The sequence below is a fragment of the Cyclopterus lumpus genome, chromosome 22 (assembly GCF_009769545.1).
Source record: "Cyclopterus lumpus isolate fCycLum1 chromosome 22, fCycLum1.pri, whole genome shotgun sequence".
Classification (NCBI taxonomy): Eukaryota; Metazoa; Chordata; class Actinopteri; order Perciformes; family Cyclopteridae; genus Cyclopterus; species Cyclopterus lumpus.
In genome coordinates, this window is record NC_046987.1 from 87,250 (window position 1) to 110,587 (window position 23,338).

A 23,338-nucleotide genomic window follows, 5' to 3' on the forward strand; every position below is an offset into this window, starting at 1 on the left:
TCATCTGATTCCATTCAGAATGGGGTATGTGTTGTCCCCATCTTTAAATAACATCCATTCAAATATCATGACACAATTTAATTCAATCAACCAAAGAAGCCTATAAGACATAGTACAACATCTGAAAACATCCTCCTGCTGCTTGGATATTCTACCAAAACACTTCTTCAAAAATATTTCACACTGCATGACCACTGATCTTTTACAAATTGTAAACACATACCTTCTCTCAGGTGTTTTCCCACAAACCCTAAAAACTGCAGTTATTAAACTTAAAATAGGCTTGTTTAGACCTTGAAATAATGACTTAATTATAGGCCAATATCAAACCTCCCATTTTTAAGTAATATAATGGAAATATTGTTTTTTCAACAGCTGAACAACTTCGTGGCCGAACATAAATGTTTTGATGTCTTCCAGTCCGGCTTTCGTCAGCACCACAGTACTGAAACTGCTCTCGTTAAGGTTTTTAATGACATCCACTGAAAGAGTGACAGTGGCAGAACTTCAGTCTTAGTATTACTAGATCTCAGTGCCACGGTCGACCATGACATACTACTAGACAGACTAAAAGTCTGGGTAGGACTCTCTGGCCCAGCACTTAACTGGTTTGAGTCCTACTTGAAGGACAGACAATACTTTGTATCTGTAGCTAATTACACATCAGAGCTGACTAGGATGACATGTGGTGTTCCCCAAGGTTCAATACTGGGGCCTCTTCAGTTCAACATCTACATGCTTCCACTGGCTCAGATAATGAAAAACAACAATGTGTGTTATCATAATCATGCAGTGAACACACAAATCAACATAACTATATCACCGGGGGCCTATAATCCCACATAAGGGCTGGCTAAATGCATTGAAGAAATCAACAACTGGATGTGCCAGAATTTCCTTCAATTAAATAAAGATAAAACGGAAGTAATTGGTTTTGGTCCCAAGGACGAACGATCAAAAGTCAGGGCTCAGCTTCAATTGCTGATGTTAAACACCACAAACCAAGCTAGAAATCTAGGTGTAGTTATGGATTCAGACCTTAACCTGAACAATCATATCAAGACAATTACAAAATCAGCCTACTATCACCTGAAGAATATGTCAAGGATTAGAGGACTTATGTATCAACAGGATTTGGAGAAACTTGTCCATGCATTTATCTTCAGTAGACTTGACTACTGTAACGGTGCGTTCACAGGTCTCTGTAAAAAGTCAATCGGAACGCTGCAGCTCGAGTCCTCACTAAGACCAGGAAAGTGGATCACATCACTCCAGTTCTGAGGTCTTTGCACTGGCTTCCTGTCCAACAAAGAATTGACTTTAAAGTCCTGCTGCTAGTTTATATAGCACTGAATGGTTTAGGGCCTAAATACATGTGTGATCTGCTGCTACCTTATGAACCATCTCAACCCCTCTGGTCTACTGTCTGTTCCAAGAGTCAGGACTAAACATGGAGAAGCAGCGTTCAGTTTTAATTGCCTTGTTGTTGAAATGTGCTATACAAATAAACTTGCCTTACCAATATCCCAGAATGCATTTCGCACCAGCCACAGGTAAACTGTAAGTTTAAATTGTCTAAATACTACTGTTGTTGAGTCACGGAATGTAATTGTAGGACCTTTTTATACAAGGTGTTAGTTGTTTAAGCATCAAATCTGTGGTCGGTTTGTCGAGATTCAGCCGACTTAAAAATATGCTCCGACGATTTCAGAATGGTAGGCCTCGTCAGCACCGGGCTGTCAGCGTTCATGTTGCCACGCCTTGAACAGCCTGAGCTCTGATGGCTCCGTAGCTTGAGATATAATTTGGTTTGCAGGATCTAACAAGCACACAAGTTTATTATTTGTTCACTTGGATGCTGGACAGGTGGAGATGGAAATCATAACATTGGAAAATCCATCAGTCTGCACCAAACCTTTGGTTTCTTGTGGACACCGAAAAGTACAAATGTGTACACACAACAGCTATGAAAGTTGCCTGCCTTTTTGGCTCAATCTATCTCTGTCAGGATCTGGAGTTTTTGTGTCTTGTTTCCTGTTTTATTTTGAAGTTCCTGTCTCTTGTGTCCTCTTTTTCCCTGCACTTCCTGTCCCTGTGATTGTCTGCCCTGTCCCTGATTGTTTCCTCCTGTGTCCAATCACCTGCACCTTCAATTATCCTGTTTAGATCCCTAGTATGGAGGACAGAAAATGGCTTAAGTATAAATAAATACAGGAATAAATAAATAAACTCTTAAATAAATGTATGAATAAATACAGGAATAAATAAATATAAGTTGATACCTAAACAGGACATCATTAAATAAATCTATTTCTACATTTCTGTATTTCTTCATTTATTTATGCCTGTATTTATGTGTCCTTGTATGCAAATGAGCTGGGGGGGTCCGAACCTCATTGTTAAACACGATTGGTGAAGTATTGGAGCAAGACAGAAGCAATCGATCCCTAGCACATGGCCCCTGTAGACCAAGTCATGAAGCTGTCTAGGCTAGCAGCACTCATGGCTTCGACCCGGCGGCCGCTGGCAGACTTGTTGCGGGATGCGGCTGAGCAGCTTGAGAACTGTAAGTTTCTGTTTAAACGTTTAACGTTAGGCAGCATAACAACAGCAGTTGTTTAGCTACCTTTTAAATACTGTTGGTCAAGGTGCCAACATACTAACGTTATATTAAGCTGAACTTGGGAGCCATGTGGTGTTCACTGCTTTTTTATTTTTTTGCAGCACCAAGAATCGCAAACAACCCAAGTTCCCCTCCAGGGCCTCATAACATAACACCCAGGCACCCAGTGGATGGTAGGTTTCTGCAGGGAACATGTTTCCATGCTAAATCCCTTGTGTAGACTAAATAACTATCGCAGTGATGAGTGATTTATTTATTCATGCTGTGCGTCATGTGTGATAGGATTCAGTTGGCCAACACGTTTCTTCTGCAACGTCATTATTCTCTTGTACTGATTTATAGTTTATGCTCGATCTTCACTTGATTCTAGCCGAGGTTTCAAGACTGTTTGGTCGGTACAATGGAGGAAGGACGCTGACAAGGAGGCGAACTGTTGCTGCTCCTGCACAAGTTCAAGTCTTTGCATGTTGAGTTTCATAGAAATGAACTGACCTTAATTGCTGCCTAAAAAGGGAACCAATTCAAAACATGTTTTACAATGCAAAAACCTCAAGTATGGTTCTTTAAAATAACAATGCCCTGATTTAATTAAAGTTTCATTATTAGAATTGAATGTCTCATTTTCCTTTCTGCTGTTTCATTGTGCTTTCTATTCTCTTGTTTGTTTTGAAACAAGTGTTAACTGATAGTATAAAATCAATCTGTCAGATGGTCTTGGAGAAGATAAAGTGGCCAACAGAAGATGAGGACGAAGACAGTGATGTCTCTTTGGAGGATACATGTCGGATCACAGGATTCCTTGGCACATTATTGAGAACGGTAAATTAATAGAAACTTGTAATAGTTCCCCAAAGGTTATTTATCCGAGTCACTTGGGCTTCCTCTACTTTTCTTTTTAACTAACAACCCAAAGCACTAATTAAGTAATAATAATACATTTATTTATATATATATATAGCACCTTTAAAAATGAGTAAAAACATAACATCAATACAAGTAAACATTTCAGAAAATACATGAGGCAATGAACACAATAGAGGAATAGAAAATTACAAATGCAAAAATAAAGCAGAACAGACAAACTAGGGGAAACTGCAGAAAAGGACGACATCACTTAAAAGCAGTTCTATAAAAATGGGTTTTAATAAGTGATTTAAAAGAAGCTACTGATTCTGCTAGTCTTATCCCCTCAGGTACGTCGTTCCAAAGTCGAGGGGCTCTGATGGCAAAAGCACAGTCACCCTTTGATTTAAGCCTTGACTTTGGAACGGCCAGAAGGGCCTTGAAGGGCCCCACCGGAGGATCTAAGGCTGCGAGCTGGCTCATATGGGGCTAACATTTCAATGATGTAGCTTGGGGCCAGACCCAGGCGTGCTTTAAAAGTGATCAGCAAAATCTTAAAATCAATTCTAAAACTAACAGGGAGCCAGTGGAGAGAGGCCAGGACTGGAGTCATGTGAAGCCGTCTGTTAGAACCAGTCTAAAGCCGAGCTGCTGCATTCTGGACTAGTTGGAGGCGGGAGATGGATTTTTGATTTATGCCGGAAAGGAGGGAGTTGCAGTAGTCGAGTCGAGAGAAAATGAGTGCATGAATGACTTTTTCCAGATCTGAGAGTGACAATATGGGTTTGATTTTTGACATTATTCTTAATTGAAAGAAGCAGGACTGGACCATTTTTGATCTGTGATTCAAAATTTAATTGAGAGTCAAACATTACACCCAAATTTCTGGCAACAGGTTTTAAATAAGCATCCAGGGGACCAAGTTGACTCTTGATGAGACTGGTGTTATTGTTTGGGGAACTGAATAATATGACTTCTGATTTGGAGTTCTTGAGCTGAAGAAAATGTTGAGCCATCAGTTAACGTCAGAGAGACAATCTAAGACAGCAGCCAGGCTCTCTGGGTCACCAGGTCTCAGCAGAAGGTATATCTGTGTGTCGTCTGCATGTAGATAGAAAATAAAAGTGGACCTAAAATTGAACCTTGTGGTACACCACAGGTAATGTGAGTCATGGAAGACGAGTGATTACCTGTGGTGACGATCTTAATAATAAAACCAGCCAAGTGCAGTGTCCTTGATGCCAACCCAGGTTTTGAGGCGATCGATTAAAATGGCGTGATCTACAGTATCAAAAGCTGCACTAAGGTCTAAAAGAATTAAAACGGAGCTCTCCCCCCTGTCTGCTGCTATAGGGAGGTCATTAGTTACCTTGAGGAGGGCAGTTTCTGTGCTATGAAGTGCTCTAAAACCTGATTGAAATTTCTCAAATATATTATTATGATTCATAAAAGCTAGGAGTTGTGTTGAAACCACTTTTTCTAAAACTTTTGATAAAAATGGAAGTTTTGAAATTGGCCTAAAATTGGAAACAGAAGGATCAAGCTTAGGTTTCTTTAAAAGAGGTTGTACGATTGCATGTTTCAAAATCGATGGGAAAGTACCACTTGCTAAGGAGCTATTTAAAATTAATAAAATACTGGGCCCTACAGTAGTAGGAATAAAATCAAGGCTGCATGTGACTGATTTCATGTGTGATATAAGTTGGGATAAAAAGGGCAATGATACATGCTGAAAATGACAAATAGTTTTGAATGTCCCTACTGGTATGTACAACTTGGGTTGGGGGGGTAATTTGTTGACTTATTTCATTTACCTTATTATTACAATAATGTAAAAACTTCTCACACATTTCTTGTGAGGCATCAATAAAATGACAGGGGGAGGGGTTTATGACCTTGTCTATGACCTTGAATAAGACTCTGGGGTTTGAATGATTGTTTAGAATTAAATTGGAGAAGAAAGAGGTTTTTGATTCTTTAACTGCCTTTTGATAGTTATTCATTCCTCTTTCCAAATATTATAAAATATGTGGAGGGTAGTTTTTTTTCATTAAGTTCTTTGGTGGATTCATTTAGCCAGGGCTGTGGTGTTCTGTTTAACTTGTTGACCTTGTAGGGGGCAACAGAGTCCAGGACAATATGACAGGTATGATTAAAAAGAGAAACCAGCTCCTCAGTATCAGAATGTGGATTAAAAGCAGTTAAAGAAGCAGCAGTAAAACGCTCTGAAAATGTGCTAGCAGACATGGAATTAAGAACCCGGCAACGGGCAGATGTACTGTGAGTTGTGGGAAGTTGGGATAAAACCACACTGAATAAAATTATTATTATTCCCTGACGGGGAGTTTTGTACTAGCATCTTGTGGTAATAAGAGTACAAATCCCCAGTGATGTCACTACACAGCAGAATGAAATGACTGACAATATTAGTCAATCATTTTAAGCAGACACCTGGGCAGTTATCCTTATTATCCAGTTTACAAAAAATTGCACTAAGGATAATTTTATTGTGTGGGGTAAGCAAGAACAAACAGTATTTCCGCCCAGTTTCGAACTGGGGACCTTTCGCATGTGAGGCGAACGTGATAACCACTACACTACGGAAACTACAGAAGAGGAAGCATGCATTTGCCTGGCTTAATGCAACATTTACACAAATGCAAACATTTCTGATGCCAAATAACGTGATTTCAAACTGGATTCAGTCAAAGCGGCTTTGTCATTGAGTGACATTAAATGTGTAATAAACGTAAAAGCTTTCTTGTATAACTTTGCGAATTCCCTGCGAACGCCGAAAAACTAGCCAAAACACTAGTGAAAAAAATAGCCGAAAAACTAACAAAAAACATCAATATGGCAGTCCTCGTTAGTATAGTGGACAGTATCTCTGCTTGTCACGCGGAAGACCAGGGTTCGATTCCCTGACGGGGAGTTTTGTACTAGCATCTTGAGGGAATAAGAGTACAAATCCCGAGTGATGTCACTAAACAGCAGAATGAAATGACTGGCAATATTATTAATCAATAGTTTTCAGCAGTTATCCTTATTATCAAGTTTACCAAAATGTCCACCTACGAGAATTTTATTGTGTGGGGTAAGCAAGAACAAACAGTGTTTCCGCCCAGTTTCGAACTGGGGACCTTTCGCGTGTGAGGCGAACGTGATAACCACTACACTACGGAAACTACAGAAGATGACGCATGCATTTGCCTGGCTTAATGCAACATTTACACAAATGCAAACATTTCTGATGCCAAATAACGTGATTTCAAACTGGATTCAGTCAAAGCGGCTTTGTCATTGAGTGACATTAAATGTGTAATAAACGTAAAAGCTCTCTTGTATAACTTTGCGAATTCCCTGCGAACGCCGAAAAACTAGCCAAAAAACTAGCCAAAACACTAGTGAAAAAAAGAGCCGAAAAACTAACAAAAAACATCAATTGAGCATTCCTCGTTAGTATAGTGGACGGTATCTCAGCTTGTCACGCGGAAGACCAGGGTTCGATTCCCTGACGGGGAGTTTTGTACTAGCATCTTGAGGGAATAAGAGTAAAAATTCCCAGTGATGTCACTAAACAGCAGGATGAAATGACTGACAATATTATTAGTCAATCATTTTCAGCAGTTATCCTTATTATCAAGTTGACAAAAATGTCCACCTAGGCAAATTTTATTGTGTGGGGTTAGCAAGAACAAACAGTGTTTCCGCCCAGTTTCGAACTGGGGACCTTTCGCGTGTTAGGCAAACGTGATAACCACTACACTACAGGAATTACAATAGATGACGCATGCATTTGCCTGGCTTAATGCAACATTTACACAAATGCAAACAATTCTGATGCCAAATAACGTGATTTCAAACTGGATTCAGTCAAAGCGGCTTTGTCATTGAGTGACATTAAATGTGTAATAAACGTAAAAGCTCTCTTGTATAACTTTGCGAATTCCCTGCGAACGCCGAAAAACTAGCCAAAAAACTAGCCAAAACACTAGTGAAAAAAAGAGCCGAAAAACTAACAAAAAACATCAATTGAGCATTCCTCGTTAGTATAGTGGACGGTATCTCCGCTTGTCACGCGGAAGACCAGGGTTCGATTCCCTGACGGGGAGTTTTGTACTAGCATCTTGAGGGAATAAGAGTAAAAATTCCCAGTGATGTCACTAAACAGCAGGATGAAATGACTGACAATATTATTAGTCAATCATTTTCAGCAGTTATCCTTATTATCAAGTTGACAAAAATGTCCACCTAGGCAAAATTTATTGTGTGGGGTTAGCAAGAACAAACAGTGTTTCCGCCCAGTTTCGAAATGGGGACCTTTCGCGTGTTAGGCAAACGTGATAACCACTACACTACAGGAATTACAATAGATGACGCATGCATTTGCCTGGCTTAATGCAACATTTACACAAATGCAAACAATTCTGATGCCAAATAACGTGATTTCAAACTGGATTCAGTCAAAGCGGCTTTGTCATTGAGTGACATTAAATGTGTAATAAACGTAAAAGCTCTCTTGTATAACTTTGCGAATTACCTGCGAACGCCGAAAAACTAGCCAAAAAACTAGCCAAAAAACTAGCCAAAACACTAATGAAAAAAAGAGCCGAAAAACTAACAAAAAACATCAATAGAGCATTCCTCGTTAGTATAGTGGACAGTATCTCCGCTTGTCACGCGGAAGACCAGGGTTCGATTCCCTGACGGGGAGTTTTGTACTCGCATCTTGAGGGAATAAGAGTACAAATTCCCAGTGATGTCACTAAACAGCAGGATGAAATGACTGACAATATTATTAGTCAATCATTTTCAGCAGTTATCCTTATTATCAAGTTGACAAAAATGTCCACCTAGGCGAATTTTATTGTGTGGGGTTAGCAAGAACAAACAGTGTTTCCACCCAGTTTCGAACTGGGGACCTTTTGCGTGTTAGGCGAACGTGATAATCACTACACTACAGGAATTACAATAGATGACGCATGCATTTGCCTGGCTTAATGCAACATTTACACAAATGCAAACATTTCTGATGCCAAATAACGTGATTTCAAACTGGATTCAGTCAAAGCGGCTTTGTCATTGAGTGACATTAAATGTGTAATAAACGTAAAAGCTCTCTTGTATAACTTTGCGAATTCCCTGCGAACGCCGAAAAACTAGCCAAAAAACTAGCCAAAAAACTAGCCAAAACACTAGTGAAAAATAGAGCCGAAAAACTAACAAAAAACATCAATATGGCAGTCCTCGTTAGGATAGTGGACAGTATCTCCGCTTGTCACGCGGAAGACCAGGGTTCGATTCCCTGACGGGGAGTTTTGTACTAGCATCTTGAGGGAATAAGAGTACAAATCCCGAGTGATGTCACTAAACAGCAGAATGAAATGACTGACAATATTATTAATCAATAGTTTTCAGCAGTTATCCTTATTATCAAGTTTACCAAAATGTCCACCTACGAGAATTTTATTGTGTGGGGTAAGCAAGAACAAACAGTGTTTCTGCCCAGTTTCGAACTGGGGACCTTTCGCGTGTGAGGCGAACGTGATAACCACTACACTACGGAAACTACAGAAGATGACGCATGCATTTGCCTGGCTTAATGCAACATTTACACAAATGCAAACATTTCTGATGCCAAATAACGTGATTTCAAACTGGATTCAGTCAAAGCGGCTTTGTCATTGAGTGACATTAAATGTGTAATAAACGTAAAAGCTCTCTTGTATAACTTTGCGAATTCCCTGCGAACGCCGAAAAACTAGCCAAAAAACTATCCAAAACACTAGTGAAAAAAAGAGCAAAAAAACTAACAAAAAACATCAATATGGCAGTCCTCGTTAGTATAGTGGACAGTATCTCCGCTTGTCACGCGGAAGACCAGGGTTCGATTCCCTGACGGGGAGTTTTGTACTAGCATCTTGAGGGAATAAGAGTACAAATCCCGAGTGATGTCACTAAACAGCAGGATGAAATGACTGACAATATTATTAGTCAATCATTTTCAGCAGTTATCCTTATTATCAAGTTTACCAAAATTCCATCTACGAGAATTTTATTGTGTGGGGTAAGCAAGAACAAACAGTGTTTCCGCCCAGTTTCGAACTGGGGACCTTTCGCGTGTGAGGCGAACGTGATAACCACTACACTACGGAAACTACAGAAGATGACGCATGCATTTGCCTGGCTTAATGCAACATTTACACAAATACAAACATTTCTGATGCCAAATAACGTGATTTCAAACTGGATTCAGTCAAAGCGGCTTTGTCATTGAGTGACATTAAATGTGTAATAAACGTAAAAGCTCTCTTGAATAACTTTGCGAATTCCCTGCGAACGCCGAAAAACTAGCCAAAAAACTAGCCAAAAAACTAGCCAAAAAACTAGCCAAAACACTAGTGAAAAAAAGAGCCGAAAAACTAACAAAAAATATCAATAGAGCATTCCTCGTTAGTATAGTGGACAGTATCTCCGCTTGTCACGCGGAAGACCAGGGTTCGATTCCCTGACGGGGAGTTTTGTACTAGCATCTTGAGGGAATAAGAGTACAAATCCCGAGTGATGTCACTAAACAGCAGAATGAAATGACTGACAATATTATTAATCAATAGTTTTCAGCAGTTATCCTTATTATCAAGTTTACCAAAATGTCCATCTACGAGAATTTTATTGTGTGGGGTAAGCAAGAACAAACAGTGTTTCCGCCCAGTTTCGAACTGGGGACCTTTCGCGTGTGAGGCGAACGTGATAACCACTACACTACAGGAATTACAATAGATGACGCATGCATTTGCCTGGCTTAATGCAACATTTACACAAATGCAAACAATTCTGATGCCAAATAACGTGATTTCAAACTGGATTCAGTCAAAGCGGCTTTGTCATTGAGTGACATTAAATGTGTAATAAACGTAAAAGCTCTCTTGTATAACTTTGCGAATTCCCTGCGAACGCCGAAAAACTAGCCAAAAAACTAGCCAAAACACTAGTGAAAAAAAGAGCCGAAAAACTAACAAAAAACATCAATTGAGCATTCCTCGTTAGTATAGTGGACGGTATCTCCGCTTGTCACGCGGAAGACCAGGGTTCGATTCCCTGACGGGGAGTTTTGTACTAGCATCTTGAGGGAATAAGAGTAAAAATTCCCAGTGATGTCACTAAACAGCAGGATGAAATGACTGACAATATTATTAGTCAATCATTTTCAGCAGTTATCCTTATTATCAAGTTGACAAAAATGTCCACCTAGGCAAAATTTATTGTGTGGGGTTAGCAAGAACAAACAGTGTTTCCGCCCAGTTTCGAAATGGGGACCTTTCGCGTGTTAGGCAAACGTGATAACCACTACACTACAGGAATTACAATAGATGACGCATGCATTTGCCTGGCTTAATGCAACATTTACACAAATGCAAACAATTCTGATGCCAAATAACGTGATTTCAAACTGGATTCAGTCAAAGCGGCTTTGTCATTGAGTGACATTAAATGTGTAATAAACGTAAAAGCTCTCTTGTATAACTTTGCGAATTCCCTGCGAACGCCGAAAAACTAGCCAAAAAACTAGCCAAAACACTAGTGAAAAAAAGAGCCGAAAAACTAACAAAAAACATCAATTGAGCATTCCTCGTTAGTATAGTGGACGGTATCTCAGCTTGTCACGCGGAAGACCAGGGTTCGATTCCCTGACGGGGAGTTTTGTACTAGCATCTTGAGGGAATAAGAGTAAAAATTCCCAGTGATGTCACTAAACAGCAGGATGAAATGACTGACAATATTATTAGTCAATCATTTTCAGCAGTTATCCTTATTATCAAGTTGACAAAAATGTCCACCTAGGCAAATTTTATTGTGTGGGGTAAGCAAGAACAAACAGTGTTTCCGCCCAGTTTCGAACTGGGGACCTCCCGCGCGGCAGCCGGGGATTCTTTAGCTAAAATCCCTAAACCGGCCTCCAATGCATTCTCTATGGCCGTGCCTAAACTCGCCGATGTAATATATCTTTGGCCGCTCGCAGCGCCGTGGAGCCGCTTTTCGTTCGGGAGACTTCCTCCCCGGGTCTCTCCGCCAGTCGCAGCCGGAGAAGAGTATCGACAGCACGCATTTCCTGGAGCTCTCCGTTGTTACGTGAAACAGTAAGTCATTCAAATTAATCACAATGAACTCAAATGTAATGATAATTAGTCTCTGGTTCACTTAACAGCTGTAAAGTTCGTCGTGTTTCTTCAGTTTTGTTTATCCATGTGTGACTTTGTCGGGTTTTCGTGTCTGGAAGTTAACGTGACTGCATTCAAATATATGATAAAGCGTTGTCTTCTGTACGTCAGTAAACATAATCATATCAATACTGTACTATATACTATATTACGACAAATACACGCAGTGAAAGAACGGTGTTTCTTTTTTTTCACGTCACGTAAACGTGCACCGCTCCGCTGAATAACGTTACTAAGATGCAGTTTGTAGTCACGTATATTAACTGCTCCACATTTATTTGAAAGAATGAGTCACTAGTTACGTAGCAGATTAAGGTTATAATACAACATATACTCAACTAATAAAAGTGTTATTATAGATTAAATTACCAGCAGCATATTAAAACATAGTAGTGGGTAATTATACTTGAGGTACTTCACTTTTACTTGAGTCATTTATTTAAATGCAGGACCACCATGTGGTGGCATTAATATATTATTTTTACTAAAATTGAAGATCTGTGTACTTCTTCCACCACTGTTACAACAGAGAACACCAGAATGTGATAAAGTTGTTTATATAAAAGTATACTCATAGTCTGATGCATGTCTTTTTGGGATGTTCAAAAGGTGAATTGAAATTCTTGATAAGACACTTCACACTTCAGTGTTATTTGAGTCACATGACTGTGGGGGGGAGGTTGTGAATTCACCTTCAAGTTATTTTCCATGAGTTCAAAGGGTTTAACCCACAGGAGATGGGGGGGGGGTAGTAGTCTTCCATTGAAATGTAAATAGTGTGCCTCAACAAAAGACAGGCACTTAAGGTACACTAATTCCATGGTATGAAAACAATGCCTGTCTATAACGTATTAAAATACTCTACTCTTTGTCATAACAGGAAAAATGCGCAAACATTTGTTTTATCCTGGGAGAATGTCCGTTTCATTCCGTAAGGGACCACGAGGATTTCTCCGTCAGGATCCGACTGACGCAGCCAAAGTCCTGAAAGACAACCCGTCTCTGCAGGACAAGTCTGCACCTGTCAAGGAGGAGCTGGTCAGGCAAAATGCGCTGACTGTGGTCCGCCAGAGAGGAGGAGACCCTTCAGATAAAACTGAAGTGTCTGGAGATTACATCCTGCAGTTTGGGAAGTACAAGGGGAAGTCCTTCCGCTGGCTTCTGGAGAATGACATTGGGTATACCATCTACCTGATCAGGAACCAGCAAAAGGAGGAGGCTGCAGGATTGTTCATGGCAGCGGGGCACAACAAGGACAGCCTACTGTCATTTGTGACCTATTCCCTCATCTTTCCAGAAATCCAATCTCTTCTCAGCTATGAGGAACAAAAGCCAGTTGTGGCAGCAGCAGCATCGGAGGACGACCAGCTGGTTGGTTTTGGCTCTCGTGCCAACAACACCTGGCGAGAGATTTGGGACAGCAGGGAGGATGGCTATTCATCCTTCATTGTGAAGACAAAGTGTGCTGCGGGGACAAAGATGCACAAGCTCCAACTCTACCTCCAGAAGAAGCTGCATCCACCCACCGTGTCCTCTCTGACGACACACGCCTCACATGCTCCTGCTGAAGCCATTGGTGGGTCTGGTGTCCTATTTGTTTTGTCATACACACAGAAGAGAATACACCTCCATCATACTAATTGTGATTAAAGTCATACAAGCCCAAATACAAGAAGATATTTCTTTAATGACTTTCTAACTCTTGTCTGTTTGCATCACAGTGATGGATGAAGATGAAGAGCTGGAGAGAGCGATGCTGGGTATCTCTCCTTCCAAGCAACACGTGCAGAGCTGTGAGGAAACATGTCTTTTATTTCTTTGTCTCTACTAGCTGAAGATTCACAATCGTTTACAGTTAATGCTTATGCTTTTCAGCATTTATGATATTGTTTTGTTTGTGTTTAACAGCTGTTTTTGCATCATCCTCATCGTCATCATCTGCCAGAGAACGACAGCCTTTGAGAAGAGAAAGAGGTCTTTAACCCAAAGCGTCCTGCCGTCGACCGACACAACTGGGACCATGAATTCTTATCCCACATGAAGCATGACTATTCTCATCCCGTCTCATGTTGACCACGTTCTGGTCATGTTTGTCTTTTGGTGTTCTACCTATTGTCCTAGTGACTATGAATTGATTCCAGTCATGATGAGGGTACGTATCAGTCTTTGTTTTCTTATATGGATGAAAAGAAAAAAATGTACATGTGAAACTGATGTGTTACTAACACCTGATTGCATGTGTTTGATGTGTTTGAAGTGTGTCCTGTTGCTTCCCCTGCCTAGGTTAAATCACAATGACTGGCTACTGAATATTAACCCATTCCAACATAAACACATGTATGAATGAAGTATATTCTTTATATAATAATGTTAGAAACAGTCAGTTTGATTGAATTTGGCAGAAAAAAGCAGGTGAAGTAAAGATATTTTTTGCCTTTACTAACAGTAGTTTTTTGTGTATTGTCAAAATATCAATAACAAACAAGGGTATAAATAACAAACAAGGGTTTTTCCGTTCCAGTACCATCTGCTACACTGGCTGCACCAGCCAAGGCTAAGGGTTCACAAGTAGATGGTAAATGTATCAACATTATGTCTATTCATTGAAACATTATCTGTCATATTGACTGTGCTTATATTAGTTATAAACCATGAATTGATTCTTGTTTTGTGATCCTTCTCTCCTTGCAGCCCCTGCATTACCATCCGTAAAGAGACCTGTGCCCGTTCCCCAGGAGCTCATGTGTCTGATGCCCGAAGGAGCAGCTCATCTGTCAACAGAGGCGACTGCCACAGTTCCTGGTACCTAGTATTTTACCTGTATTTGCATCCTACAAATATCCTTATGTAGTGTACATCAAAACGGTTGTTTATTCTTTAAAATCTTCATGGTTGTAAATTAGATACTGGTGCACTGTTTTCGGACCAAAAGTAGGCAGCACTCCAGTGTACAGCTCGCCGAGTTTCACAAATGTCATGTTACATTCTTGCTTAATCTTATTATCAATAATAATAACATGTTCAATGTTCTCTATAGGATCAGAGGAGCTCCTGATTTCTCCTGAGACGTCTGCAGAGCCCGGTCAACTGCCAACTCCACACAGAGATCAAAGTCAGTATTTGAATGTTTTTTTTTATTTGGTTGTGTACATTTTAAAAATATGAAATAGTCACACCCAAAATCATACTAATTTGTCTTTTACTATGTCTTTATTCTCGTCTGACCAGGTGAGCCTTTACCCAGGCCAATAGCTGTCCCCACCTGTCCTCCTCCACAGCTTCCTGGCTACGACCACAATGTCAGCCAGTGGAACTGTTCACAGCAGCAGAGGATCTGGATGAAGACGGAGCTGGAATCTATGGGTCTCTGGCCAGGTTCCATTCCTGTGCGGAACCCCATGAAGATGGTGTCATTGTGGCGTTTGCCTCCCCAGCCTGAATTGATTGACAGCATCTCCGATCTTCCTTCCCCAAAGTACTTTCAGCTCCATCCATTTTTTATATGGAAGCCAGAGAACAATAACCTCATGGGGAGGATGAGGAACAACGACACTCTGCCGTGTATGGGAGGTTGTGCACGGCCTCAAGTTGCCTCTGCAGGTGTTGGTAGACCTCGTGTCGTTGTTGGCATCACTGGACAGTACTACCTGTTGTCATCCAGGCTGTGCTGCAAAGTGTGCAAAAAAAAGTGGTACGCTGACAACCCACTGTGGCTTGACAAACTCCCAAAGAGGTACACAAACCTCTTGCCAGCCATCCTGACGTACAAGAAGGCAATATGTAAATCCGTCATGGACGAGCTCAGGCGGACAGGTAACTCCCCCAGCGACATGACAAAGCAGGTAATGGAGGTGATGCACTTGAAGTTTGAACGGGCTCACCTGGCCCACCTCCTCAGCTGCCAAAATGTCATGGATGGGGAGGCAGGACAGTATGACCAAAGAACCATCACTGAACCATCAGTTCTTGCGACAGGAAACAAAGCCGGCTCCCTTCGGAGAGTACAGTGATTCAGATGGCTGGAACGGGATCATTGTGTCTTCTCACTACCTGGCTGACTGCTTGCTGCACGAGTACCAACACCAGGAGAGTGCCATCAACACACTTTTACAGGGGACCTTTGGACAGGCTTTCCGCTCAGACCACACCCGCAAAATTGCGAGGAAGGTCACCTTTTCATCCGGCACCATGTCCTCGTATGCGGTCATGAATGAGAACTGGATGATCCTTTCATGGGTGATGGTGCAGTCTGAGACGGAGAAGTCCCTGAAGCCCATGTACGAGGGACTAGCACGGCGCTACAGCACAGCAGGCATAGAGAAGGCACAATACCACTGGGTAGACAGGTACATTTGAATCCATATATTTTTTTCCAAATGGCTCATAATCACAATTTATATTGCTTTTCATAATTCCAGTTGAATAAAAGAAAATTAGTTGGCTGTTAAGAATCGTCTTATTACCATGACCAGTGGTGATACAACGCTTTAACATTCATGGCTGTACTTCTTCTTTCTTCTTTCAGGGATTGCTGTGCAGCATTCAAAGTGGCAGAATCGTATGCAGGAGAGCATCTGAACTGGGATTCTTGGCAAACAACTGATGCCATTGTTGCCCAGGCTACTTCTGGTAACCTGCTGAACACGTGTGCGTCACGGTCCCATTTCAGTGCCAACTTGAGCATCAAGCTGGACTTATTCCACTGCATGAGGAGGTTCCTCCGTGAGTGTGTGACAGAGCATCATGCACTGTACAGTTCTTTTGCTCAGTTCCTGTCTGCAGCCTTTTCTGTGGTGGATCAGGAAGACCTGCAGAGGCTTAAAGACGCCTATGCCTTCTGTGGGATTCAGCCTGCCAACCCAACCAAGCCACGCATTCGGGAGCACTGCAGGACCAGGATCACACAGCCGGAGGAGCTCATCAAGAGGGTGGAGGGAGTTTTACAGCAGTTTCACCTGGCCAGTGATCCAAATGGCGCTCCTCTCTTCAAGCCCTCAATGCTGAAGCTATGGCGGATCCAGCGGGTGCACATCCTGCGAGGTTGCCTGAGTGATCCCGTGGTTGAAGGAGGGATTTTGTACAGGCATGGAGGATCTCTGCAGCTGAATCATGTGCAGGGTGAAGGGGCCAGAGTTCCCATTTGGATCCCCATCAGAGGCACATCCCAGCAGGAGGGATATCACTTCCACCAGGCTCAGTGGGTCACTGGAACACGTGTTTCCCCAGAGCTGTTTCAAGCACAGGGGATGACTGGCGTGGCGCGGTGGAATTACCAGCGCCTGGTGGACTTGAAGCAGCCTGGTGTCCACCTCCCAGACGTCTTTGATCCTGCATTAATGGCCCAGCTCAACGCAGTCTCCGAACGGGTGTTGGGACACATGAAATATCCAGCATTTCATCTCTCTAGCAGAGACACTGGAGAGAAGTTTGGCCTGCAGTACGTTGAGCCAGGTTGCCGCCCAATTCCTGTGGACTGGGACAAGCACAGGACCAAGACAGACTCTGCCCCGGCCCTGAGTCCACCGCCTCAAAGCAGCGCGCCGACTGCCCAGTCATCCTCATCCTCAATGGCACCCCTGAAGCTGTTTCAGTTTCCTCCACGCCCTGCTGCAGATTCTGCTGTCAAACCAGACGTGACTCCCGGGCCTCAGACAGATCCAGGTAACCATCAAACAGACAGACAAAATAATGGACGAGACTCAAGCATTAGTTACTAGGAACTGGATTTCAATCATTTATTTTGATGAGGTTTTTCTTTCTGTAGGTCAGAATAACTCATTGTACTCTTTGTCCTTTGTTTTCATAGAAACATGTCGGCCGTCTCTGCCCCTGCTGTCCTCACCGACTGCCGCTCGCACTGGACCTGTGAAGACAGGAGGGAGAGTGTTTGTGTTGGACCACAAGCGGTGGCCGGCCCCCATGAAGGCAGCTATTGACAACCTGCTCAATGAACACCGTGGGATGAAGGACATGCTCAAGCTTGTGGACCAGGGCTATGCTGCTCTAGTTCACAACTCCTGTACAGACCCAAACAGCATGCTGCACCCAACAACAAAACATCACATCTTACAATATGTAAAACACCTCTGCAAATTACTAAACACCAGCTCATCTTTGAACACCAGCCCAGAAAAACTGCAAGAGAGGCAGGAACTCTGGCACTCTCTGACAAAGGGCAGTGAGACTACCCGTGTGCCAGTTGTAACTATGCCTGTTGCAGTCGTTAACCCACCGCCACCTGGTCAGACCCTTACGAAAGCCTCCATTGAGGAAATTGTACAAAACATCCTAGACAAGCAACAGCAGCATCAGCAGCAACAACAACAACAACCAGTGCACAAAAAGAAGCAGACAAAAACGTGCCTGTCCTGTGGCCAGCCAAAGTCCAGGTATGAGAATGATGGTTCCTCCATCCACTTCTTTTACCAGCAGGGCCCCGTCAGGTACTTTTACTGCTCCACTAAAGTTTTTAAAGCTTATGGTGCTGAAGGTCTGACAAACCCCAAAATGCCCTTTAAAGACTTTGCAGAAACAAAGTTCTTTCAGCAGGAACTGTATTCCACAAAGAAAAGGGTGGAGGAGAGAGGCCAGCAAAAGAGGAAGAGGACTGAATCTCAGCACACGGAATCCCGAGACACTGAATCCCAGCACACTGGTCCAAGGTGTCGCTTCTGTAGGATGGGACTGAAGCAGGGCCCAAACAGTCCTCATATTCACACCGGGTTCCCTGGAGTAACAGGGAAGTACGTGTATTGCCCTGCTAAAGTATTTTCCCTGTACAAAGACCAGGGCATGGAGAAGGAGATGACATGGAGAGAGTTCCAGGTGTCTGCCTTTTATGAGACAGAAAAAAACAGATGGGCAGTTGAAAAGAGAAAATAAGAGAAATGGGGAGTGTTCTGTCATGTATATATTCTTTCTCTTTTTAATATTTACATTCTTTTTATTATATATTTTTTTTACAAATTTGTGTTGTGTTTGTTTGACCTTGCACTATGGCCTCTGTTCAATATTTACTGTCCCTGTTGTGGTGAATAAATATATTTCATGGACTAATGTCTACATGTCTCATTATTATGTGAATCATTAGTGAACAGTAAAGAAATATTTAATTTAAGTAATTGCAATTAAAATGTTCATGAAAAGGAAAACTAATATAATAGGTTAATAGCCATAAATAAGTCAAGTACTTATATAATCAATCTGCCACTACAATAAAGTTACAATCAGAAAACATTAAAGTAGGATCCACTTTTCTTTATTGATAAACAGCTCTTCATCATTGATGTGTGGCTTTGGCCCAACCGGGACTCGAACCTGTATATTTGAAGCCACGGCGCAGGAAAAAGTGGCATTTCAGCACCTTGGACAGCGTTAATAACGCTGCAATTTCATTGGCTGTCAGTGAGTTCCAACTATACACGTCTTGCCGGTCTCTGACAAGCGGAGATACTGTCCACTATACTAACGAGGACTGTTCTATTGATGTTTTTGGTTAGTTTTTCAGCCCTTTTTTTCACCAGTGTTTTAGGTAGTTTTTTTGGCTAGTTTTTTGGCTAGTTTTTTGGCTAGTTTTTCGGCGTTCGCAGGGATTTTGCAGAGTTACACAAGAGAGCTTTTAAGTTTATTACACATTTAATGTCACTTAATGACAAAGCCGCTTTGACTGAATCCAGTGACTGAATCCGCGAAAGGGCCCCAGTTCGAAACTGGGCGGAAACACTGTTCTTGCTTACCCCACACAATAAAATTCTCCCAGGTGGACACTGGGAATTTGTACTCTTATTCCCTCAAGATGCTAGTACAAAACTCCCCGTCAGGGAATCTAACCCTGGTCTTCCGCGTGACAAGCGGAGATACCGTCCACTATACTAACGAGGACTGCCATATTGATGTATGCCCTGGTGTATATTTGGATAGCTTTTCTCCCATTAACCTAGACCAATTGTCCTCAATGGTTTCTACTTCTAAACCGTCTACCTGTCTCTTGGACCCCATCCCAACGAGGCTGCTTAAAGACGTGTTGCCTTTAATTGGCACCTCTCTGCTGGATATTGTTAATGTGTCTTTGCTAACAGGCCATGTAACACATTCCTTCAAAGTAGCTGTAATTAAACCTCTCCTGAAAAAGCCCACTCTTAATCCAGAGGTGTTGGCTAACTACAGACCAATCTCTAACCTTCCCTTCCTCTCTAAGATCCTTGAGAAAGTAGTCGCAAATCAGTTGTGCGACTTCCTACATCAGAATAGTTTATTTGAGGAGTTTCAGTCAGGATTTAGAAAACACCACAGCACAGAGACAGCACTGGTGAAAATTACAAATGACCTCCTAATTGCATCAGATAAAGGACTCATCTCCGTACTGGTATTATTAGACCTTAGTGCTGCGTTCGACACCATTGATCATGACATCCTATTACAGAGACTGGATCAGTCGATTGGCATTTCAGGTACCGCACTAAGTTGGTTTAAATCCTATTTATCAGATCGATCTCAATTTGTATTTGTAAACGATGAAGCCTCAATGACCACCAACGTTAATCACGGAGTTCCACAAGGTTCTGTGCTTGGACCAATTTTATTTACCTTATATATGCTTCCTTTGGGCAATATTATCAGGAAACACTGCATAAACTTTCATTGCTATGCAGACGATACTCAATTATATATATCGATCAAACCAGAGGAGACCAACCAGCTCGCTAAAATTCAAGAATGTCTTAAAGACATAAAAACATGGATGACCTGCAACTTCCTGATGTTAAACTCAAACAAAACTGAAGTTATTTTACTGGGCCCTGAACACCTCAGAGATCAATTATCTGGTGATGTGGTTTCTGTAGATGGCATTTCCCTCGCATCCAACACCACTGTAAAGAATCTAGGCGTTATCTTTGACCGAGACTTGTCCTTTAACTCCCACGCTAAGCAAATCTCAAGGATTGCATTTTTTCATCTACGTAACATTTCAAAAATCAGGCACATCTTGTCTCAAAAAGATGCAGAAAAGCTGGTTCACGCGTTTGTTACTTCCAGACTAGATTACTGCAACTCCTTATTATCAGGCTGCCCTAATAAGTCTCTTAAATCCCTCCAGTTGATCCAGAATGCTGCAGCTCGTGTACTTACAAAAACTAAGAAAAGAGATCACATTACTCCTGTATTAGCTGCGCTGCACTGGCTCCCTGTAAAATCAAGAATCACATTTAAAATTCTTCTCCTCACCTACAAAGCCTTGATTGGTGATGCACCATCATATCTTAAGGAGCTTGTAGTACCATATTGCCCCACTAGAGAGCTGCGCTCACTAAATGCGGGGCTACTTGTGGTTCCTAGAGTCCTAAAAAGTAGGATGGGAGCAAGAGCCTTCAGTTATCAAGCTCCTCTTTTATGGAACCAGCTTCCACTTTCAGTCCGAGAGGCAGACACAGTCACCTCATTCAAGAATAGACTTAAGACTTTCCTGTTTGATAGTGCTTATAGTTAGGGCTGAATCAGGTTTGCCCTGGTCCAGCCCCTTGATATGCTGCTATAGGCTTATAGGCTGCTGGGGGATGTTTTAGGATACACTGAGCACCTCTCTCCTCTTCTCTCTCTCCTTATGGATACAATTACATCTCTCCATTGCACCTTATTAACTCTGCTTCCTCCCCGGAGTCGTTGTGACTTCACGTCTCATAGGGTCCATTGGACCTGGAGGTGTCTGATGCCTGGTGAGCCGGCCTCCCACCTTGGCCCTGCTGATGCCCCGCCCCCTCCTCTCTACCTCCTTCTGTTTCATGGATTGGAGTTCCATTCATACATTGTCGTATTCATGTAATGTGTTTATGTAACTTTGTAAATGCTGTTCATTCTGTACACATGACATCTATTGCTTCTGTCCATCCGGGGAGAGGGATCCTCCTCTGTTGCTCTCCTGAAGGTTTCTTCCCTTTTTTCCCTGTGAAAGGTTATTTTTGGGGAGTTTTTCCTGATTCGATGTGAGGTCCTGGGACAGGGATGTCGTATGTGTACAGATTGTAAAGCCCTCTGAGGCAAATTTGTAATTTGTGATATTGGGCTATACAAAATAAACTGAATTGAATTGAATTGATGTTTTTGGCTAGTTTTTCGGCTCTTTTTTTAACTAGTGTTTTAGCTAGTTTTTTGGCTAGTTTTTTGGCTAGTTTTTCGGCTATTTTTTTAACTAGTGTTTTAGCTAGTTTTTTGGTTAGTTTTTTGGCTAGTTTTTTTGGCTAGTTTTTCGGCATTCGCAGGGATTTCGCAGAGTTATACAAGAGAGCTTTTAAGTTTATTACACATTTAATGTCACTTAATGACAAAGCCGCTTTGACTGAATCCAGTGACTGAATCCGCGAAAGGTCCCCAGTTCGAAACTGGGCGGAAACACTGTTCTTGCTTACCCCACACAATAAAATTCTCCCAGGTGGACACTGGGAATTTGTACTTTTATTCCCTCAAGATGCTAGTACAAAACTCCCCGTCAGGGAATCGAACCCTGGTCTTCCGCTTGACAAGCGGAGATACTGTCCACTATACTAACGAGGACAGCCATATTGATGTTTTTGGCTAGTTTTTCGGATCTTTTTTTCACTAGTGTATTAGCTAGTTGTTTTGGCTAGTTTTTTGGCTAGTTTTTTTGGCTAGTTTTTCGGCATTCGCAGGGATTTCGCAGAGTTATACAAGAGAGCTTTTACGTTTATTACACATTTAATGTCACTCAATGACAAAGCCGTTTTGACTGAATCCAGTTTGAAATCACGTTATTTGGCATCAGAAATGTTTGCATTTGTGTAAATGTTGCATTAAGCCAGGCAAATGCATGCGTCATCTTCTGTAGTTTCCGTAGTGTAGTAATTATCACGTTCGCCTCACAAGCGAAAGGTCCCCAGTTTGAAACTGGGCGGAAACACTGTTTGTTCTTGCTTACCCCACACAATAAAATTCTCGTAGGTGGACATTTTTGTAAACTTGATAATAAGGATAACTGCTGAAAATGATTGACTAATATAATTGTCAGTCATATCATTCTGCTGTTTAGTGACATCACTGGGAATTTGTACTCTTATTCCCTCAAGATGCTAGTACAAAACTTCCCATCAGGGAATCAAACCCTGATCTTCCGCGTGACAAGCAGAGATACTGTCCACTATACTAATGAGGACTGCTCTATTGAAGTTTTTGGTTAGTTTTTCGGCTCTTTTTTTCACTAGTGTTTTGGCTAGTTTTTTTGGCTAGTTTTTTGGCTAGTTTTTCGGCTCTTTTTTTCACTAGTGTTTTAGCTAGTTTTTTTGGCTAGTTTTTTGGCTAGTTTTTCGGCTCTTTTTTTTCACTAGTGTTTTGGCTAGTTTTTTGGCTAGTTTTTCGGCGTTCGCAGGGAATTCGCAAAGTTATACAAGAGAGCTTTCATGTTTATTACACATTTAATGTCACTCAATGACAAAGCCGCTTTGACTGAATCCAGTTTGAAATCACGTTATTTGGCATCAGAAATGTTTGCATTTGTGTAAATGTTGCATTAAGCCAGGCAAATGCATGCGTCATCTTCTAAAGTTTCTGTAGTGTAGTGGTTATCACTTTCGCCTAACACGCGAAAGGTCCCCAGTTCGAAACTGGGCGGGAACACTGTTTGTTCTTGCTTACCCCACACAAT

General features: G+C 41.8%; 1 long non-coding RNA gene and 18 other non-coding genes across 19 annotated transcripts; 10 read left to right on the forward strand and 9 right to left on the reverse strand.

Annotated features, from left to right (window-relative positions):
• Positions 1 to 6,000: 6,000 nt before the first annotated feature.
• trnav-cac lies at positions 6,001 to 6,073 on the reverse strand. Its single transcript has one exon. It is a non-coding gene; the product is annotated as a tRNA-Val (tRNA).
• A 253-nt stretch (positions 6,074 to 6,326) lies between these two features.
• On the forward strand, positions 6,327 to 6,398 carry trnad-guc. The gene has a single exon. It is a non-coding gene; the product is annotated as a tRNA-Asp (tRNA).
• A 180-nt stretch (positions 6,399 to 6,578) lies between these two features.
• trnav-cac lies at positions 6,579 to 6,651 on the reverse strand. Its single transcript has one exon. It is a non-coding gene; the product is annotated as a tRNA-Val (tRNA).
• Positions 6,652 to 7,168: 517 nt separating this feature from the next.
• Positions 7,169 to 7,241, reverse strand: trnav-aac. The gene has a single exon. It is a non-coding gene; the product is annotated as a tRNA-Val (tRNA).
• A 265-nt stretch (positions 7,242 to 7,506) lies between these two features.
• trnad-guc lies at positions 7,507 to 7,578 on the forward strand. Its single transcript has one exon. It is a non-coding gene; the product is annotated as a tRNA-Asp (tRNA).
• A 180-nt stretch (positions 7,579 to 7,758) lies between these two features.
• Positions 7,759 to 7,831, reverse strand: trnav-aac. Its single transcript has one exon. It is a non-coding gene; the product is annotated as a tRNA-Val (tRNA).
• Positions 7,832 to 8,108: 277 nt separating this feature from the next.
• Positions 8,109 to 8,180, forward strand: trnad-guc. Its single transcript has one exon. It is a non-coding gene; the product is annotated as a tRNA-Asp (tRNA).
• Positions 8,181 to 8,710: 530 nt separating this feature from the next.
• trnad-guc lies at positions 8,711 to 8,782 on the forward strand. The gene has a single exon. It is a non-coding gene; the product is annotated as a tRNA-Asp (tRNA).
• A 180-nt stretch (positions 8,783 to 8,962) lies between these two features.
• trnav-cac lies at positions 8,963 to 9,035 on the reverse strand. The gene has a single exon. It is a non-coding gene; the product is annotated as a tRNA-Val (tRNA).
• A 265-nt stretch (positions 9,036 to 9,300) lies between these two features.
• On the forward strand, positions 9,301 to 9,372 carry trnad-guc. Its single transcript has one exon. It is a non-coding gene; the product is annotated as a tRNA-Asp (tRNA).
• Positions 9,373 to 9,551: 179 nt separating this feature from the next.
• Positions 9,552 to 9,624, reverse strand: trnav-cac. Its single transcript has one exon. It is a non-coding gene; the product is annotated as a tRNA-Val (tRNA).
• A 289-nt stretch (positions 9,625 to 9,913) lies between these two features.
• trnad-guc lies at positions 9,914 to 9,985 on the forward strand. Its single transcript has one exon. It is a non-coding gene; the product is annotated as a tRNA-Asp (tRNA).
• Positions 9,986 to 10,165: 180 nt separating this feature from the next.
• On the reverse strand, positions 10,166 to 10,238 carry trnav-cac. The gene has a single exon. It is a non-coding gene; the product is annotated as a tRNA-Val (tRNA).
• Positions 10,239 to 10,503: 265 nt separating this feature from the next.
• trnad-guc lies at positions 10,504 to 10,575 on the forward strand. Its single transcript has one exon. It is a non-coding gene; the product is annotated as a tRNA-Asp (tRNA).
• Positions 10,576 to 10,755: 180 nt separating this feature from the next.
• On the reverse strand, positions 10,756 to 10,828 carry trnav-aac. The gene has a single exon. It is a non-coding gene; the product is annotated as a tRNA-Val (tRNA).
• Positions 10,829 to 13,226: 2,398 nt separating this feature from the next.
• On the forward strand, positions 13,227 to 14,981 carry LOC117725402. The gene is made up of 7 exons (XR_004608926.1): positions 13,227 to 13,261; positions 13,407 to 13,478; positions 13,594 to 13,837; positions 14,207 to 14,260; positions 14,377 to 14,487; positions 14,723 to 14,797; positions 14,914 to 14,981. It is a non-coding gene; the product is annotated as an uncharacterized LOC117725402 (long non-coding RNA).
• Positions 14,982 to 22,161: 7,180 nt separating this feature from the next.
• Positions 22,162 to 22,233, reverse strand: trnad-guc. The gene has a single exon. It is a non-coding gene; the product is annotated as a tRNA-Asp (tRNA).
• A 291-nt stretch (positions 22,234 to 22,524) lies between these two features.
• Positions 22,525 to 22,597, forward strand: trnav-cac. The gene has a single exon. It is a non-coding gene; the product is annotated as a tRNA-Val (tRNA).
• A 640-nt stretch (positions 22,598 to 23,237) lies between these two features.
• Positions 23,238 to 23,310, forward strand: trnav-aac. Its single transcript has one exon. It is a non-coding gene; the product is annotated as a tRNA-Val (tRNA).
• The last annotated feature ends 28 nt before the right edge of the window (positions 23,311 to 23,338 follow it).